Here is a 14,659-nt window from a genome sequence, read left to right as displayed (position 1 = left end):
TTGGAGGATTTCGAAATTTAAGAAAAACGGCTAATATACAAATATACAAAGAAAATTGATCAGTGGAACCGATGTACCTATGCATAATGCATCTGCCCCTAACCCCTCTCGGGGACACGGGACTTCAGTACCTACACTACGAAATTATGACGAATATTGTAGATCACAAAAATATTACACACGTCGAATTGGTCTATAAGTACCAAGGGCGGATCCAGCTTTAGTGCCAGGGGGGGGTCACATAGACGTGGTCAATTTTCAAAAGCTATATTTTGGTAATTTAATTGATACGTAGATTTAAAAAAAAAATGGTCAAGTGCGAGTCGGATTGGCGAACCAAGAGTTCCGTACAAACATTTTTATATGTTTTAATATTAAATTTATGCCTTTTGCGATTTTTCCTTTATCTGTGCTATAAGACGTAAGTTTCTATTAAATAAAGATTAAATATCAAGATTCTGTGTTCACGGGAAGTACCCTGTAGGTTTTGATTCCTGGCAACACTTGCGAATGTTGATATATAAGCATGAAATGTATGTTTTAGCAATTTTTCCTCCATCTGTGCTGACATTGCTTTTAACCAAATTTCAGAACTCTGTGTTCACAGGAAGTAGTACAATACCTATAGATTTTGATTCCCTTGCGAAAATTTCGAAATTTGCGATAATTTACGTCATAAATGGCTGTATCATTTGATTGCGTTGGCTTATAAGTTTGATTTTTTCACAGCTATAAGGAACCGTACATTTGAGTACCTATTCGGTGTGAATTTCAGATTGATACCTCCATGCGTTCCTGAGAAAAAGTTTCACAGGCAGACAAACTTGAAAAATATATATTTTTTGCAATTATTCCTGTATCTGTACTATAAGATGCTGCTTTGTACCGAATTTCAAGATTCTGAGTTTACGGAAAGTACCCTGTAGGTTTTGAGTTTTGATTCCCTTGCGAATGTCGAAATTTGCGAAATTTTTCGGCATTTACGGCTGTATTTTCTGATTCGTTGACATAGAAGTTTGATTTTATTATAGCGTAAAGGTATTTTAGACTTGAGTTTTTGGTATGAATATCAAGTTAATACATGTCAGCGTTCATGAGTAACAGGGTTGTAAGTTAATTTTTTTTTTAATTTTTTTTATATTCTAATCTAAGGAAAAATTCATGCTTTTCGCAATTAGTAAACAAAATCGTTGTCTCTGTGCCTATGTCCCTATGTATGATTAAATCTTTAAAACTACGCAACGAATTTCTGTGCAGTTTTTTTAAAGATAGAGTGATTCAAGAGGAATAGTATATAATTTACTAGCGACCCGCCCCGGCTTCGCACGGGTGCAATGCTGATACTAAATACACTACAGAAAAATTGTGAACGTTGTATAGGTATAAAAATATAGCGGCCCGCTCCGGCCTCCGGCATCGCACGGGTATAAAATACATAGCCGGGCGGCCGCAAACGCTACGTCCTGCAATTTTTAAATCTGTAATATCTTCGAAAATATTCACTTAAATCATACGGTGTAAAGGGCCATATAGATCTATATTAAATGAACAATGTATCCATGGTATTTAATTGGTTAAGGATTAATGCTGTATTGGTTAAAATCGCTTCGAAAATTAGCCATTATTTGTCGTAAAACGTAAATGACAAAAAAAAGTTATTGTGGGTTATCCATAAGAGTTAGACATATACCATCGCGGACTTTTCTGTAGACCTTTTCAATGTGTATAATACTTAGTACATTATTTTGATAAAACTCGTAGGGTTCAGCCTGCGTTTGCAATGTAAGCGGAATAAATGTAATTTTTTACGACATCACATTAGAAACCTCAAAAATAACAGTACTTCTCCACTACTTGATGGATCTTATTATACATATAAACCTTCCTCTTGAATCACTCTATCTATTAAAAAAAACCGCATCAAAATCCGTTGCGTAGTTTCAAAGATTTAAGCGTACAAAGGGACATAGGGACATAGGGACATAGGGACAGGGAAAGCGACTTTGTTTTATACTATGTAGTGATAAGGTTTTAGAGAAAGCGGGCGAAGCCGCGGGCGGTAAGCTAGTCTGCATTATAAGACGTTTGATTGTACTAAATTTCATGACTCTGTGTACTTGGGAACTACCCTGTAGGTTTTGATTTCTTAGGGAGTGTCGAAAAATTTTAGCAATTACAGCTGCATCTTTTGATTGCGTTGGCTAAAACGTTTGAATTTTTCACAGCATCAAGGGACCTAGACCGTAGGATTTCGACATTAGTAAGGGAATCAATACCTGCAGGGAGCACCCTGTCCCGTAAACACAGTCTTGAAATTAAGTAAAAAGTATCGTGTTATGTGCTATAACACGATACTTTTTACTTAATTTCAAGATGAAGTAATAACTCCGAAAACCCTAATTATGTAATTAAATTAAATAAAAATATATTTTTAAATAATTTTAAACTTACAATCCCTTTACTCATGAACGTCTACATGTATTTAATTGATATTCACATCAGAACTCAGGTCTATAATAACTTAAATCTGTTATTTAATTCAAATTCTATGTCAACGCAATCTGAAGAAAAAGCAATTAGAGCCGCATATTCTGTAATTCGCAACTACTTGCAAGGGAATCATCAATCAAAACCTACAAGGTACTTCCCGTGAACACAGTCTTGAAATTTGGTTAAAAGCAACGACTTAAGCACTTACAAGCATAGATAAAGAAAAAAATCCTTTAAAAAAAATTGTAAGATACAACATAATGAAAAAATATGTTTGCTCGGAGTCCTCGGTGCGCGAGTCCGACGCGCACTTGGCCGATTTTTTGTTGTAATTTGACTGTATTTTATAGTGTTCATTTGAAAAAAAATTTGCTATTTTATGTCTTATCCACGAACTGGGATATTTCAATATTTGAGGTTTTGTGTGAAAAGTGTAACAGCAAAAGTTGTAGAAAAAAAATTAATTACCTACATACAACTTTACCATTACACTTTATTCCGCAGTTATAGTTTTTATTTTTAAATCGAAAAACCTGTTATTTGTCCTTAAATTACGACCACAGGTCGACCCTAATAAACTTTTTCTATAATTTTTGTTATATTCTCTTCCGTTGCCGTTTGTAATTGATTTCATTGTTCTATATTACTTTTATGTCTCAAAATTCAATAAAAACATCATATTGAACAGTATTAATTTGTTAATTTTAAAAAGTTAATATTAAATTAGTGGTCCACTTAGGTCGTGGACCTAGCCCAGGGGGGGGGGTCATGACCCCGTGACCCCCCCCCTGGATCCGCGCTTGATAAGTACCGACCAAAAGTGAAACGTCAGTAAATATAATTCGAAGGAAGTAACAATTTTCTTATAATACTTACTTACAAAGCATTTCAATTATTGAATTACTTATATATTATATCAATAATTATATAAACATAAATTGGTCAAGGTAAATCAGCTTGAAGTTTCTAAGATTTTCGTTTTCACTTCGTATGTTTTGGAAGTCTCGTGTTAAATTTACTCAATTGACACTTTGAAGAGACGTATTACCTAATCTTACAATGCTCGCTTCGTGGTATACCTATACCAAATAGCAACACATTTTTTTATAATAGTATAGAATGAAAGATCAAACGATGTTTTTTTCTCAGCGTCAAACATTCCTTTATCCAACAATTAGTCAATTAATGATTAATTTAACCTGTTTGAATGCTGTTTAGACTAGAGTCTAGAGTCAGTAGAGTCTGTGGTAGAGTCGAGAACTGTGATGAATGCTGTGTAAGTAATATGTATACACATCACATAATATATGCTATTGATGTAATGTAAATCAAGTATAGGTACTTGTTAGTTCTTAGTAACTTCAGATATAAAGCTTATAAAATAATGATATATTCTAATTATTATTTACGATTCTTACTTAGCGGCAAAGAAAAAAGTATTTTACAATAGCGATTGTTTCTATACCTTATCTACCCTCAGACCTATTTGATTTAGGATTTATAATCAACTAGTGGTCCGCCCCGGCTTCGCCCGTGGTACATATTTCGCAATAAAAGGTAGCCTATGTCCTTTCTCGGGTATCAAAATATCTCCATACCAAATTTCATGCAAATTGGTTCAGTAGTTTAGGCGTGATTGAGTAACAGACAGACAGACAGAGTTACTTTCGCATTTATAATATTAGTATGGACATGTCTGGTGCACTACATACAAAAGTCGATTAATGCCATCCGTCTACCAATAGATGCCGCTAAGTGTATCATTTTAACCAGCAAGAAACAAAATTAGATTTAATTGCAATTTCATTGCTTTTTATAATTTTTTACATACTTTTGTAAATGGAACCTACCTATTTAATTTAATTTTCACTCGATTTTAACTAATTTTACAGAAAAGTTTATATTCAAAACAACGCCATCTCATGAAACTACTATAAACAAGTTATTCTCCTCCGATTTGGCGATGCTAAACGAATACTAGATGGCACTATGACGTTTTTACGTTACTTTTCACGTTTTTAACACAGACTAATAATAATATCACAGACCACAGACTAATAATAATATATGTACTACGTTTTTAATACATAACCTCATTGCCTTTGCAGTACCTATAAAAAATATTGTAAATGGGATAAAGCCGTTATTAATTATTACTAACTGCGTTCCTGTAGCGGCTTATATTAGGTAGGTACCTAGTGTATTGATCGTTTTCATACGAAAAATGAATTGTCGGAAAACTTGCGAGATTGTGTGAATATTTGATTGCAAGATCTCATTACAAAATAATATACATTATACAACCTATACTTAAACCGTAGTAAGTATATTATTTCTAGTCACATTTAATTATAAGTATCACAAATCGACCTAGTCCCACAGTAATCTCAATTAAGGCTTATGTTGTGGGTACTATAGTCTGTCCACTATAAGAATTGCTTTTTGACAGCTCGACGGGTGATACCAGAAGTGATGTTCAAAAGATTATCGATTGTGATACCATTTCAATTATAAATTAAAAATATTATCATAAATCGAATCAGGTACGTAAATAATAATTACAACGTAAACGTACTAATAAGATATGTAATAATAAGACCACATATCTATGCATTGTATGTTAAAACTAAACTAAACTAATATTTTATTATTTATTGGTTTCTATCTTACAATTTGGTTGTCTTTACGTTTAAATTATATAACATAATAGAAGAGTTATTCTGCATCGGATATATTTTACAGAGTATTTCTATCGATTATTATAATCTATCGACCCATCATTGAATAATTCTGTGTAGACATCACTAAGTGGGCGGGACCTGTCCATGAAGAACGATAATTATTTGTATGACATTTTAACATAGACAATACAATCCTTCATAGGCGTGAAGCTGTCAAAAAGCAAATAATATAATGGACAGAGTATAGACGATGATAAATATAATTTAATATTTTATAAATACATATATAGATAACACCCAGACCCAAAAACACATAATCAAGTTCATCACACAAATATTTGCCCTGACCGGGGATCGAACCCGGGACCGTCAGCTCAGTAGGCAGTTACTTTACCTCTGCGCCAACCGCGTCGTTAAGAATATCAAGAAATCATCATAATGATAATAAATCGAAACTAAAGTTAAATACCTACCTACGTCATCTTGTTTTATTTTCTAAATAATCCTATCAGATTACCTTTATATGAAGTATGAACCAAAAAGTTTTGAGATTTAAACCGTAGAAAAGGTTTTGAATGATCCTTTGCGTTTTTTTTATTTATGCGCCTAAAATTAAATATTTCGACATCGATTCCCATAAGAATGAAGTATTTTCCCGTTATAAAAAGTAGCCTATGTTCATCAGGTAGGTATAATTTTTGCTTCGAATGGTGAAATAATTTTTCAAATCAATCCAGTAGTTTCGGATCCTATCCAATACAAACAAACAAACAATCAAATCATTTCTGTTTTGTAGATAAATACGAAAGTTACTCCGTCATAGTAGGACAAAATAGAAAATAGTGGGACCACGAGAAAATAGGTATTCCCGCACGCGTCTGAACCGATTTTGACGGAAATTTCGATATACATACACGGTACATACCTACGTTGAAAAAGGACATCTCAATTTTGTTGCATAAATATTAGTTGGATTCAAGGTGTAGGAACAGGGATTGAATAAGGCACACGGTTGAAGCCGTAGAATGAAAGTTGGTAATTTATAAGATTAATTTATTGTAAAATAAACTACTTCATTTTACTTAAACATATTCTATTTATCATTCATTGCCTTATCATAAACTTTTGAGTCTAGTTAGGTACTAGTACCTATTATGTGAAAATTTTGAAAAAAAATGTTTTCTTTAGGAAATTATTAGCATTAATTACCTTGTCTTGTCATTAATTTATTTACCTACTTGGTAATAATCGGTCGAACACTTGTTTAAAGTTTATTTTCCTTGTCTTTTCCAGGTAATCTAAATTATTTAATTTTTGCAGTAGGTAATTAATTCATTTCGGCTTGAACAGACAAGGCCATTAGGTGAAGCGAGATTGCCAAATATGGGTGATCTGTAGATTGCCGTCCTGCTGTCGAGCGTTCGCGGTACGGACGCCGCGCTGTTGCCGCACCGTGCATTTTGTATGAAAACAAACGACCGGCCGTGCGCCGTACGACAAACGCACAGCTTCGGCACTGTAGCGACTAGCGGTCCGATACGAAACGCATAAATTGAAAGAGCCATAAGTGTTGGAACAATATTCCACCACCATTTAACCAGTTTGACAAATATTAATAATTTTCGTTTCCAATACCGGAGACATATTTTAAAATCCTGTTCTAACCCTGCATTTGTATCGAATTACAGTTTACACATAAACTTTAATTAAATATTTATTTTATTTACTGGTTATAATATAACATAACATTATATAGACCGTTATTATTATTATAATTATAAACATTATTATATATTATGCCTATTTATCATTATAATTATAAACATTGTAAGTATGTATATGTTAACGGAAATGTATGTAATTCCTAAAATCGCATGGAAATGTGTGAAATAAATTATTTTATAGTACACAATATTTCCTAGGAAATCCATACATTTCCTAACTAACAGTCGGAAATGTAAAACATCTAAGATATTGGAAGGTACGCGGGACGAGGGGTATGTATGTCGCAATCGGATTGTATAATCCGCCGAATTACAAACGGCCGGCATTTTGTAATATGCCGAAAATTCGTAATCAGAATTTTTTGGTTTGGATAAGGGGGTGGGTTAGGTTAGGTTCGTGTTTTTTAGAACTATACAGAAATAGGAGCCCCACGAAGTGGGGCTCCGTCGGCTCGCGACCGTCTTTTTGTAGAATGTTTGAAAAAGACGAATTTCGGCATATTACAAAATGCCGGCCGTTTGTAATACGGCGGATTATATAATCCAACTGCGACATGTACACGGGGACAGCAGGACGAGGGGACTGATTACCTTAAGGACGCTGCAGCGCTGTCACAAATCTGCGTTACTCAAATTTAGGTATTTAACGTCGCAACGTGGTTCGCGGGACATCACGCTCACGTAAACATAGCGCAATCCATTTTATAGACCATTTTCATACTTGATATTTTTTTTTTTATATTTTTATTGAAATTGATTCCAGAAGATTACTGGGAACTTTAAAAAATTCATTTTGTTACTTTTATTAGTAGGTACGATCCTTATAAGTATTTTAGTGTATTCAACCAACTTAAAAAAGTGGGACTATTTTACAACAATTTGAATATGAATTGTAGTATTGTATACAATATCGAAGCTTTTTAAGAAATATATAAAATATTTTTTTAAGAATTATTATCATACATAATATTATGTTACCGGCAATATATTAAACCCGGCATTGTATGCAATTCTTAGTAAATGTAGGTATGTTATTCCGAGAAACAGTCGGAATTAAATAAATTAAATTCGTCACATTATCTATATCTTTAAATCTGAACTTTTCCTAAGTAGCAAACACATTTGCAAATGTGGGTGGTTTTTGGGGTAGCTATTAACCAATATGAGGTCAAAACTAAAATCCAAGATGGCGCCGACGAAAATTTGAAATCTTTTCGTCATGGGTGTCATTTTCAAGGAGTTGGAGTAGCTATTAAACAATATGAGGTCAAATCCAAAATGGCGCCGACGAAAATTTGACATCATTTCGTCATGGGTGTCATTTTCATGGTTTTTGCGGTAGCTATTAACCAATATGAGGTCAAAACTAAAATCCAAGATGGCGCGGACGAAAATTTTACATATTTTCGTCATGGGTGTCATTTTCATGGTTTTTGGGGTAGCTATTAACCAATATGAGGTCAAAACTAAAATCCAAGATGGCGCGGACGAAAATTTTACATATTTTCGTCATGGGTGTCATTTTCATGGTTATTGGGGTATCTATTAACCTATATGAGGTCAAAACTAAAATCCAAGATGGCGCGGACGAAAATTTTACATATTTTCGTCATGGGTGTCATTTTCATGGTAATTGGGGTATCTATTAACCAATACGAGGTCAAAACTAAAATCCAAGATGGCGCCGATGAAAATTTTACATCTTTTCGACACGGGTGTCATTTTCATGGTTTTTGGGGTAGCTATTAACCAATATGAGGTTAAAACTAAAATCCAAGATGGCGCGGACGAAAATTTTACATATTTTCGTCATGGGTGTCATTTTCATGGTTATTGGGGTATCTATTAAGTATTAACCAATATGAGGTCAAAACTAAAATCCAAGATGGCGCGGACGAAAATTTTACATATTTTCGTCATGGGTGTCATTTTCATGGTTATTGGGGTTTCTATTAACCAATATGAGGTCAAAACTAAAATCCAAGATGGCGCCGACGAAAATTTTACATCTTTTCGACACGGGTGTCATTTTCATGGTTTTTGGGGTAGCTATTAATCAATATGAGGTCAAAACTAAAATCGAAGATGGCGCTGACGAAAATTTTACATCTTTTCATCACGGGTGTCATTTTCATGGTTTTTGTGGTAGCTATTTACCAATATGTGGTCAAAGCTAAAATCCAAGATGGTGTCGACGAAACTCTTACATCTTTTCGGCATGGGTGTCATTATCAAGGTTTTTGAGACAGCTATGTAGGTATTACCAAATCCCCAATGTAACCGTCGATAATTAGGTATATTTTTCTTACTCCTTTAAAGTAAACTTAAATAAAATAACTAAAACGTTAACAACTACAGTTTTGTAGAAAGTCTTGCATATGCATTTCAATGTTCTTTAAAATTGTGTGTTGTGTTTTATATTACATTTCTAAATTCTAAATATTAGAATTTAGAAATGTAATATAAAACACAACTCTGTGGCAATCATCATCTGTGTTTATATTCTGACAGATATTATTTACTTTAAATATATTCGCTAAACTTTTTTTAAAATAAAGTTTATCAAAAACATTTAAACGAAGATAATAATAAAAAAGAACGTGTGTGCCGAGAAAACGTGTCAGATTCATAGCTACCAAAATCGCCGCCTTGCTCCATAACGCGACAGTATTACCATGACGCGATCTTGAAATTCGACGACCATCTTGGATTTTAGTTTTGACCTCATATTCGTTAATAGCTATCCCAAAAACCATGAAAATGACACCCATCACGAAAAAAGTCAAATTTTCGTCAGCGCCATCTTGGATTATAGTTTTGACCTCATATTCGTTAATAGCTACCCCAAAAACCATGAAAATGACACCCATGATGAAAAGATGTAAAATTTTTCGTCGGCGCCATCTTGGATTTTAGTTTTGACCTCAAACTGGTTAATAGCTACCCCAAAAACCATGAAAATGACACCCATAACGAAAAGATGTACAATTTTCGTCGGTGCCATCTTGGAATTCAGTTTTAACCTCATATTGGTTAATAGCTACCCCAAAAACCATGAAAATGATACCCATGACGAAAAGATGTAAAAGTTTTGTCGGCGCAATCTTGGATTAGAGTTTTGACCTCATATTCGTTAATAGCTACCCCAAAAACCATGAAAATGACACCCATCACGAAAAAAAAGTCAAATTTTTCGTCGGCGCCATCTTGGATTTTAGTTTTGACCTCATATTGGTTAATAGCTACCCCAAAAACAATGAAAATGACACCCATGACGAAAAGATGTACAATTTTCGTCGGCGCCATCTTGGATTTCAGTTTTGACCTCATATTCGTTAAAGCTACCCCAAAAACTATGAAAATGACACCCATGACGAAAATATGTCAAATTTTTCGTCGGCGCCATCTTGGATTTTAGTTTTGACCTCATATTGGTCAATAGCTACCCCAAAAACCATGAAAATGACACCCATGACGAAAAGATGTACAATTTTTGTCGGCGCCATCTTGGATTTCAGTTTTGACCTCATATTCGTTAATAGCTACCCCAAAAACTTTGAAAATGACACCCATCACGAAAAAAAGTCAAATTTTCGTCGACGCCATCTTGAATTGTTTTACCCCACCAATCTATTCAACAACCCATAAAAAAGAGCATCTGAAAAGTATCAAATATTTCAAATCACGAAAACGACAGTGCACGCACAATAATCTTTTTCTAATTCGTTTTATTTTTGGGACAAGGAGCGATACACCCGTCCTTCCAAGAGCGCTTCTGAGCGCGGTCTGACGACCCGCGAGAGCAAAATGTATGAAGAAATCAAGAAGTATTTTTAATTTAGCTAATAATTGAAATAAAATTTTGATTTAGATACAAAAAAAATTATCAGAATCTATAAAGGACTATAATATATCCCTCAATAATTTATAGGTAAGAAGATAGATTAGGCTTTTAATTTTCTTAAAATTGTACCGTTTTAGACCCCATTTTTTTTTTTGCATTTTATGCGATCATTGTGCTGGGAAAATCGTATTTCAGCGACAATTTTGTATGACGTCGTACAATTTTTATAAGATGATCGTAGATCTGAATATATTATCTTTAAATAAATATATTACTTTGTTCTCACGTGTAATTGCTTTGAGTTAAAATGGTACCGTAAAATAGCGTTTTTTGTTAAAAATCGGTAATAGCACCCTTAAATAAATGAAAATTTGATTTGATTGAATATAAGTTGATTTAAGAAATGTTAATTAGTAAGATAATATGAACATATTATTATTATTTTACGGTAAGACTGTTACCCGATTGTCTCAATAAGTGCTAAGTATAATAAAAAAAAAAATAACAACGTGTTTTATTACAGAAATCATTTACTTTATATACATTTCCTAATACGATATTGGAATTATATATAATTCCAAGGAAGATTATACATTTACTAGGATATGTATGCATTAAATAGTTTATTAAACAATATTTTATACATTTCCCAAGTGGCATCGGCATTGTACACATTTCCTATTAGTTTGAGACCCATTCGTTAAAAAGTCTTCAAATAACGTTTGTTTTATTATCTCGAAACTGCAATTAATAAAAAATGAAAATAATTTTTTTTTAATAATTAATAAAAAATATCCTGTCCAGGATTTTTCCAGTCAAACCATTTTTAATACACTTAATTTATTATAAAATTGGTCTCACTCTATTATCACGCCGTTGCATTTCGACTTATATTCGGATCTTAGACCACTAGGATTTGTATACAATTCCTTGATTTCATACATTTCCGGTAACATATACATAATTTTATTTATTTACATTAAGTATATACATAATTACATACTGATATTATATCTACCTATACATAATATATATATGTATATATATTATGTATATCATGTTTTAACTGATGTATTTATTTATTAGTATTTATGATATTAATAGAAATATATCTTTCACATAATATACTCATGTTAAATTATCATTATATACAATTCTAGACTGAAACTCCAATAGTCACTTGGGGTCACTGAAAATCAGTGGTGGTGAGGTATTAATCACCTTGCCATCATATACTGAGTTGGCTCCATTTGTCAGGTCACTCACTGCCACATTACAGTTCTTAGGAATAAGATTATTTTTATTTAATTATTTTTCTTTTTATTTCTTTTTGTTTTTCCTTCGTTTATAAATGTATCTCGTGTTGTGATCTTGACAATAAATGTGTTTTATTTATTTATTTACTTAATGTCCCTTACTGCATGCTTTTCATGCAGTTGTCCGCACCATATGTATTGTGGTCTTTGTCCATACACACTTTCTCCAAAGCCCTGCTTTGGTCTTGTTTGATGTATAAGCTCCTGTATATTAGTAAAAGTTAATCCCACCAAAAACATTTTCATGTAAAATGTTGCCAAGACGAGCCCATATGACTCGCACTGTCAAAAAGTTATCAGATCTCATGTAGAGCGAAGCTTCTAACACTACACGCCCTAACTCTACAAGGCCTAACTTCACAAACTCTACACGTTAGTCAAAATATGTGGCTTGGCCATTTCGCTACATTCACATCGGCGTAAGGTGAAAAATTAATTCACTGTTCATTACTTTTGTGTTATACAATAGTTCTTGTAGTAACGAACGGCCAAGCCACATATTTTGACTAAGGTGTAGAGTTTGTGAAGTTAGGCCTTGTAGAGTTAGGGCGTGTAGTGTTAGAAGCTTGGCTCTACATGAGATCTGATAACTTTTTGACAGTGCGAGTCATATGGGCTCGTCTTGGCAACATTTTACATGAAAATGTTTTTGGTGGGATTTCATTTCTTTTTGTAGGTTGTTTGTAACAATTTTTTTTTTAACAAGGAGTACCTATACATATATATATCTAGGGGAACCAAGTTTTAGATTATTAGATTAGACCTCTAGCGTCATCAAAATTTAATTTAAAATTACAGGTCTCATACAAACTCCCATCCCCTAGTTTAAGGGGTTGGGGGATGAAAGTTACAAGTTTTATAATTTTTTTGTTGTTTGTGTGCTAATACTAGCTTACATACAAAATTTCAGCTTTCTAGGACATTAGGAAATACCTTAAGAATTTTGATGATCATCAGTGAGTCAGTGACGAAATTAGCGTTTTTTAGATATAAATAAAATCTGAAGTATAAAAGCTAATGTAATTAAAACTTAATATGTTCAATAAGTCCGCTATTGACAATATATCCCGAAAATTTTGTTGATCTAGCATAATCCAAACCCAAGTTATGAGGGTTCAAAAAAACGTCGAAGCGCTTCGAGAAAAGGTAGGTAGTGCCCGTGCGCCTCGCTTGGCTTGTCTTGGCGGGGGCACTACCGTGCCCCCAGATCAAATATTTAATTCTTATTTCTTGAAATTTGGTATAGTATTCTTTGTGTGATACAAATCAAAACCAACAGTCAGGTTAGGTAGACTACAATTTACAAAACTGGCAGGGTTGCCATGCAATGGTTGGTGGTTAATGAAACACTTGACTCGACTGTAAGCTTGTATTGAACTGCTTAAACTGTAGAACAACAGGACTATATATTCTAGACGCACACATACAATAGATTACACACTACACTGTAAACTGTAGAATTAATATTAAAGACATAGTTCACTATATATTTTGTAGTCTTTGATTATTTATACAACAGACTAGAAATAAATACTATGTATGCGATTATACCTATTCTAGCCATCCATTTTAGTGTTCCTTAAAATTAAGTACATCTTAGTCAAAGGACAACTTATTGTGTGTTTGCCCGTAATGCACTCATAATAATTTTAAGTTGAATGTTTGTCATTCTTTATGTACCAAACACAGTCACGGCCACGGCGCTCATTCCATTTTACTGGTATTAAAACAGATGAAATCCTTCATGATCCCATATCCTTCTTAGTAGCAAATGTAGAAATCCCTTTCTTGTGTCTACAATGTTTTTGTGGAGAATCGTATTTACATTTGGGATGGATTAATTCTTCTCCTCTCTTGAACAAATTTGTTATTGCGAACGTAAGCAATAAGTCTGTAATAAAACAATCTTATATTGGGTTACAAATCCATACCTAAACCAATCATTAAAAATCATGTTTGTAAAAATTTATGTTCAGAGAAAATATCAGTTTACCATATAAAGCTTATTTTCTGCCGTTTTTCTGCCTGTAGATTCTACATAACCTGACAGTCCATCACTCATATTTAGCACTTATTTTTCAACAATTAAAAACGAAAACAAACAAAGCTTCTCGTTTTGGTTTTGACAGAATCTCGTAAATAAACTGAACTAAATACCAGTCATAATAATGTAGGTACTCTGTGAGTCAGCTTTGTTTAATTAAAAATCCGAGCATCCGAGTAGGTACAAAATATTATGTTGACAGTTGACAGTTGACACTTGACGCCAAAGACTTGAAAATAAAAGGTACGTGTACATATATTTACATTAGTGCCATCTAGTGGCTCTGGAAGGAAAAGAACATCAAGTCAGTGTTTAACGTGCCATCTAGTGTGTTAAAAGCAAAAGACTAAGAGATGTAATCGAACATGTAGTACGTTATTTCCCCACTGGCGCTTTAATTGCGTAAATTCATGGTGCAACTTTTTTTGTATGGAGTGCACCGTCTGTTGTATACGTAGTATATTATTATTAGTCTGTGGTATGGATGATTATCGTAGATACACGATTATTAACTTGAATTTGATTAGTGTCACTTTATCAAATCTAATGTCCACAATTTA

General features: G+C 33.3%; 1 long non-coding RNA gene across 1 annotated transcript; it reads right to left on the bottom strand.

Moving 5' to 3' along the window:
* Positions 1-11,251: 11,251 nt before the first annotated feature.
* Positions 11,252-14,241, bottom strand: LOC149482117 (uncharacterized). Its single transcript, XR_016316710.1, has 2 exons — positions 14,049-14,241; positions 11,252-13,946 (listed from the first exon to the last, which is right to left on the bottom strand). It is a non-coding gene; the product is annotated as an uncharacterized LOC149482117 (long non-coding RNA).
* Between the last annotated feature and the right edge of the window lie 418 nt (positions 14,242-14,659).

Source organism: Colias philodice, chromosome 15, assembly GCF_061535455.1.
Source record: "Colias philodice isolate Cphi_HAF_F1 chromosome 15, ilColPhil1 Martin Lab GWU primary, whole genome shotgun sequence".
NCBI classification, from domain to species: domain Eukaryota; kingdom Metazoa; phylum Arthropoda; class Insecta; order Lepidoptera; family Pieridae; genus Colias; species Colias philodice.
This window is presented reverse-complemented; position numbering and strand designations above follow the sequence as displayed.